Source organism: Chenopodium album, chromosome 10, assembly GCF_948465745.1.
Source record: "Chenopodium album chromosome 10, dcCheAlbu1.1, whole genome shotgun sequence".
NCBI lineage: Eukaryota > Viridiplantae > Streptophyta > Magnoliopsida > Caryophyllales > Amaranthaceae > Chenopodium > Chenopodium album.
The window spans coordinates 31,908,724-31,915,821 of NC_137843.1; positions in this window are offsets into that span (position 1 = coordinate 31,908,724).

Consider the following 7,098-nt stretch of genomic DNA (forward strand, 5'->3'; position numbering starts at 1 on the left):
CTAATGCTTAGTTTTCTGGCAGGTCCTAGTGAGGGGGAACAACTCTTGGTATCTCGACAGTGGGTGTTCAAAGATATGACAAGTGATAAATCAAAATTCCTCTCACTAGAAGACTACCCTGGAGGAACAGTAACCTTTGGGATAATAAGAAGGGCGAGATCATTGGAAAAGGCAAAATTGGAAGATCAAAATCTCATTCCATTGATAATGTGTTCCTGGTCGAGGGCTTAATGCACAATTTGCTCAGCATATCACAGTTCTATGATAAAAGAAACTCTGTAAGTTTTAATTCTGACTCTTGCAACATCATCAACAACAAGTCAGGAAAGGTTGTTCTAGAAGGAACAAGAAAATACAGAAAATCAGTGGTCACTCCATAGTCCATCTCAGATCAGATCACGGAACTGAATTTGGGAACTCAAGATTCGATGAGTTTTGCAAGGAAAATGGCATGAATCATAATTTCTCAGCTCCAAGGACTCCCCAACAAAATGGAGTTGTAGAAAGGAAGAATCGAACCCTTGAGGAAATGGCTAGAACGATGCTGATTGCAAGTGGATTGCCAAGGAACTTTTGGGCTGAAGCCGTGAATACAGCATGTTACATCCTTAACAGAGTAACAATCAGAAGTGTCATCAACAAGACTCCCTATGAACTATTCAAGGGAAGGAAGCCAAGCATATCTCATCTTAGAGCCTTTGGTTGTAAGTGCTTTGTACATAATAATGGTAAAAAAAACCTAGGGAAATTTGATGAAAGAAATGAAGAGGACATATTTCTTGGATATGCCTCTTATAGCAAAGCTTATAGAGTTTACAATAAAAGTTCAATGTGTGTTGAGGAAAGCATTCACATAATCTTTAATGAAGTTAACCAGTTTGTGAGTGTGTAGGAACAAGAAGATAATAATGATTTTGAAATTGGATTAATAAGAGACAGGGATGAAGAAGAGACTCAGAAGCAAACCAAAGAAAAGGAGCCTACTCCAGAAGACGATCATCAAGAGAATGAGGAAGTTCCTCAACCAGATGAACAGGCGAATGAGGAACTCGCAAACGAAGCAGAAGGAACAGATCCAGAAGCTCCTCAAATTGGAGTTCTTGCTAGGGAATTTCAACCTAGGACATTCAGGTATAAAAGTTCCCATCCAACTGATCTCATAATCAGTGACATAAGAAAAGGAACTCAAACAAGATCGCAGATGAGGAACTTCTGTGCGTTCCATGCATTTTTGTCCATCCTAGAGCCTCGAAATCATCAAGAAGCCTTGGAAGATGCTGACTGGATAGTGGCCATGCAAGAGGAACTAAATGAGTTCGAAAGGAACAAAGTTTGGCACCTTGAGCCAAAACCTAAGGATAAGAAAGTCATTAGGCTCAAATGGGTGTTCTGGAACAAGCTTGATGAATATGGAACTATAGTAAAGAACAAGGCCAGATTGGTTGTGAAGGGCTACAACCAACAGGAAGGTATTGATTTCGATGAAACCTTTGCTCCTGTAGCTAGATTAGAAGCTATTAGAATCCTAGTAGCTTTTGCCTCTTTTATGGGTTTCAAACTCTATCAAATGGATGTGAAATGTTCTTTTCTAAATGGTTTCTTAAATGAGGAGGTATTTGTTGAACAACCTCCTGGTTTCGAAAATCCTAAATTTCCAAATCATGTTTTTAAGCTTGATAAAGCTCTCTATGGGCTTAAACAAACTCCAAGAGCCTGGTATGAAAGGCTTTCAAAGTTCCTACTGAAAAATGATTTTAAAAGAGGAAAAGTAGATAAAACTCTTTTTCTTAAATCTCGCGGAACTGATTTGTTAGTTGTACAGATATATGTAGATGATATTATATTTGGTGCTACTAACAACGGTTTGTGCAAGTACTTTGCTGAGCTAATGGGTGGTGAGTTTGAAATGAGTATGATGGGTGAATTAAATTTCTTCCTTGGACTTCAAATAAAGCAAACAGCAGAAGGAATTATGATTCACCAACAGAAGTATGTCAAGTTACTTCTGAAGAAGTACAACATGGAGAATTCCAAGATAAATCACACACCTATGGGAACAGCAACAAGACTTGATGAGGATCCACAAGGAACAAGTGTGGATCAAACCACTTATAGAGGTATGATTGGTTCATTGCTATATCTAACAGCCAGTAGGCCTGACATTTCTTTTAGTGTTGGATTGTGTGCTAGATTTCAGTCTAATCCTAAAGAATCACATCTAATGGCTGTTTAGAGAATTTTAAGATACCTCAAAGGAACAGATGACCTATGTCTGTTTTAGAGAGAGCTTTAAAGAGGTGAAGGAACTACTCCAGAAAGTGCTCAAGGAACAGGAGAAGTTCCAAGCAGAGATGAAGGATTTGAAGAAGAGTGTGATCACTCTTAATGCTGATGTGAAAAAGCTGGTCACAAGCACTAATAAAAGGAGACAGTCCATTGTCAAGGACATTGTGTCTCAAATTAGCAAGAAGCTGGAGGATCTTGCTGTTGATGATGACCAGAGTGCTACTTCATGATTTCACCTTACCTTGTTGCATGTTTATTTTGATGAAACTCTATTTAATCTGCTTTTGGGAACAATTTTATTTTGGTCTGTAATATTTTAGGCACTTTTAATTTTCTTTTGGTGAACTTGCAAATTTGGTACATTTGGTCGATGTTTTAAATCGGTTTTGGATGATTAATACCTATGTTTATTCTGCATATATGCTTTGTGAATGTTTTCTCTCTATGCATGCTTCTTGTCTTAACACCAAACCACTTAGATGGTGCTGTGTTATGGTATACTATTGCTTGTGTGTTGGTTTTTGATAATGCCAAAAGCGTGATGATGCAAACTATCAAGGAAACTTAATCATTCTATGGTCTCTGTTCGAAATCGTCACAAGCTGCCTACTCTCTAAACAGGTATAATGTATATACAAGTGGTTGTAGAACATGAGATTTATTAGGGATATACCTCCTCAATGAAGATACATGAAATACATTATGTACTTTACTTAGCTCCATAGGTAAGGCAAACCTATAAGATCCTTTGCCTATCCTTTGCAGTATTTCATATGGGCCAATATACTTTAGACTAAGCTTTCCTTTCTTTCCAAACCTCATCACTTCTTTCATTGGTGACACTTTCAACAACACTTTGTCACCAACCTTAAATTCTTCCTCTCTACGCTTCAAATCTGCATAGCTCTTTTAACGATCATGTGCTGCTTGAATCTTAGCTTGAATCTCCCTTACTTGTTTGATTGTATCCTAAATCATTTGAGGCCCTAAGGTCATTGTTTCACTTATGTCGTTCCAACAGATTGGACTAAGACACTTTCTGCAACATAATGCCTCAAATGGAGCCATGCCAATGCTTGCATGGTAACTATTATTATAGGAAAATTTAATTAAGTCCAAGCTATTGATGAGTGTCATTTATGGCACTCATTTAGCTTCTTTTAGGATGGGTTTTCATTGTTTTTACATCTCTTTTATCTCCTTTTCTCTAGTTTTACTTGTATTTTCTCTATTTTGCATTTTCCTTAGTTACTTTATTATTTTCTTAATTTTCCTAGTTTACTTTGAATTTTCTAGGAAGTTGCCAATGTTCGAGAGGCTTGATGGAATTTCTCTCGGGGTTTTTCAAACCAAAGATGTGTCTAAAAGCAAAGGAGTCCAAGAGTTAAGTTTTCAAGGTTGCACCCTCATACCACGTGGATGTGAAATGGCGGTGTTGAACACACCAAGATGGCTCCTAGAAACTGCCTATATCATCATGCATCATCCGGAGCTCACGGGGTCACCTTCGAGCGCACAAGAGGACATGCCCTGCTCCCATTGCGCGACCGCGTGCGCAAGAGGAGCCGGCGCGCTGGTGCCTGGCGCGGTCGCGCGCGAGCTTGGAGCGGCCGCACACTCTCTCCTCCCTGTTTCCGTACCCATTGTGTTGCGGCCGCGCAGTGGAGTGAGAGGCCGCGCCTTTTCAGGTCTCGTTTGGACGTCTAACTAACTTCTCCTTAGTTGGTTTTACTATATATAGATTTCCTTCATTTCTAGAAAGTGGAGAATGAAAGAAGTTTTAGACATAATTTTGATCATATTTTTAGCTTCATTGAGAGCTTCTCTCTCTAGTTTTAGGGTTAGTTTAGGAGTATATTTAGAGAGAGAAAGTGAGAGATTTCAATGGTGATTTTAGATATTAATGATACAAGGGTGACAATTGTGTTGAAGATCTTCTCTATTATCATAGAGCATTTCTAACTCTATCTCATCTTATTGTTTTTTTTTAGATTCATGTTTGTTTGATTTGATTTTGATGTTTAATCTTCATTAGTGTAATAGTTCTTCTTATTTTGTTGATTCTTGATTTCTTTAGTTGTTTGTTGATAGATGATGATTCTTGAGTATGTAGTTGTTTGGCTAATTGGGTGAAACTTGTATGATTGATTGATTGTGATTAATTTGGGAATTATGTTGATTGATTGTTGAGATTAAAGTGATTAGTGTAAGTTTTCATGTGTGTAATTCGATTAGGCCTTGAGAATTATGCTAGATTGCATTGTAATTGCTAATGACACGACCAATGATTTAGGAATTGCAATTATTGATTGGTTTGGATTGTGATTATCCTAGTTTGTTATTCGTAGAGACCACTAGCTTAAAGATTAGGAGATAGCTCTTTGATTCCGATTGATATCTCTTATCATTAGTCTTCACAACCTTTAATTGGCATGTTCTTCCCAAATTGTTGCAATTGTCATGATTACTTGTTTATCCCCATTCCTAGTGTTTTATTTGTTTGGTTGTTTGTTTGTTAGTTGTTAGTGTTCCTCTTTACTCTTGACTTCAACCTAGCTTATGGGCCCAATTGAAAGCACTTCGTTTGGGTTCGACCCTTGACTTACCTTTATATTTGTATTTAGGTTTGTTAAGTGTTTATAAATTTAATTTTGGCTTAGGGAGGATAAGTTAACGATCTAGTTTTTCCCCTCGTCAGAATGGCGCCGTTGCCGGGGAACGGTGTCTATGTTTGAGTGTTTTTGATTGCTTGAGTCTAGGTCTTTGTATATACTTTTCTTTTATTTGATTTTTGCTTGTTTTGAATAAAAAAAATGGCATGTCTCTCATTTCCTTAATATGACAATGAGCCTTTTTGAGAATATTTCAATAGACTTAAGGGATTTCTTGATTATAATTGTTGTAATCTTTTGGAAGCTTGTGAGATTTGTTATTTTGGTTTAAATGAACAAACTAGGGATGAAGTTGAATGTATGCATAAGGTGAATTTCGAGCATTGTCATTTGATGATGCTTGGAATATTTATGTTTGGTTTGCTTGGGATGTATGTAATAGGGGTAATCATGTTTCTAATATTGATGTGCATTGTCTTGATTTATTAGCATGAATCCCCACGGTTTGTCATATGATTCCATGATTGAACCTAGAACAAACGATTTCAACTCTATTTCCCCTATTATTCATGATGATGAAATACATGCTCAAGTTGATGCAAATGGTGTGTTTCAATTTTCTTCATTATTTACCATGCCTTCTTGTGATGCGCTTCGTTCCCTTAGTGACGAATCTCATATGCTTGATTGTGCCCCCACTCCCCAATGCGATGTTTATGCTCATGATTTTAATGTCAATTCTTCCAATCTTGGTTGTGATCCTTTTTTCTTGTTGAAACTCAACCTTCTACACCTTTTAAATCTCTTATTGCTACCTTTGAAACTCAAATTAGGCATATTGAGCTTAGTAATGAGTTTGGGCCTAGTAAGGAGTCGATTCTTAATTCTATGAGAAGTGAATTAAAGATGATGAAAAAGAGTGAGGAGCGGTCATGAGGAGGAAAGAAGGAGACGTGAAGAGCTAGAAAGTCAATTGTCATCTTTGATGCTTGTTTGTGAAAAATTCCAATCTTATGTGTGCTTTGAGGATGATGATGATGATTTTGAGCAACCAAGAGAGTGTGAGGATCCATTTAAAAAGAATTTGAGTGATGGTGAAGGAGTTGAGAATGAACATAGTGTTGAATTTGAAAATCCCAACCCCTTCTCCCATCTTGATGAGTCTCAAGTGCATGATTGTGATTTTTCTATCCATGAGTATCTGGACTCGTTTAAGGTTATGTCCAATATGTTCTTTGAGAGTCAAATGAAAACCCATAGCCTTTTGAATGAGTTCATTTAGGATGCTTCATGGGAGAAAGATGAGTTTAAAATGAATTTGCATCCGTTCATGCATGGTTTTGAGAATTTGGGCTTTAAGGATGTTGAGGGAGTTGTTATTCATTGTTGTGATGAATGGGATTATGTAGTTCATCCTGGATATGGAGATGGAGATGGAGATTATGAGTATTCTTCTTTTGAGGATTCTATGATTGATTTCCATGATCTTATAAGTGATTTGAGGCATGGTGGTAAGGAAGAGTTCGTTTGTGAGACCATTGCCCCTATCCCCTCTTCTCATATCCCTTTTTTAAGGAAATTTAACCATATCCCCTACACTCTTTTATCCCTCCCTTCTTTTGTCAATAAGCATATTGGGGACCCCTTGTCTATGATGATTTACATGTCCCTCATTCGTCTATCATTGAGGAAAAGGGTGATTTTTCCACCCAAAAATATCTTGAGGAGAGTTTGCCTTATCCTTCTATTTCTTCCTTTTCTTGGCATCTCTCACCTCAAAGGTGTGCACTAAGCTTGTTGCACATTCCTCTTCCCGTTATTTGCCTACCGTCTTTCTTATGAAATGTGTAATAGTGCATTTGACAAGCTCTTGCGTTCGTTGCAATATTATTTACTAGAGCGGTCAAGCTTGGTCCTTAATCAAGCCTTTCTCGGGAAGTAACCCGTGTTTTATTGCTTTCATTTTCTTTTATTTTTAGAACATATTTTCTCTCATGGAAATGTTTGTGTGCCTTTTGCTAGGTACATAACTTGATATACTTTGGTGCATTAGTGAGGATCAAGAATCAAGGTAGTTTGGCACCACAATTGTTAACATATGGAAAACAAGATTCAATTCTAAAGGAAATTAGCTTTGAAAGGTTTAATTGGATCATTTGCGGGTATTTACACCCACCTAAATCCAATAATATCTTTCCTT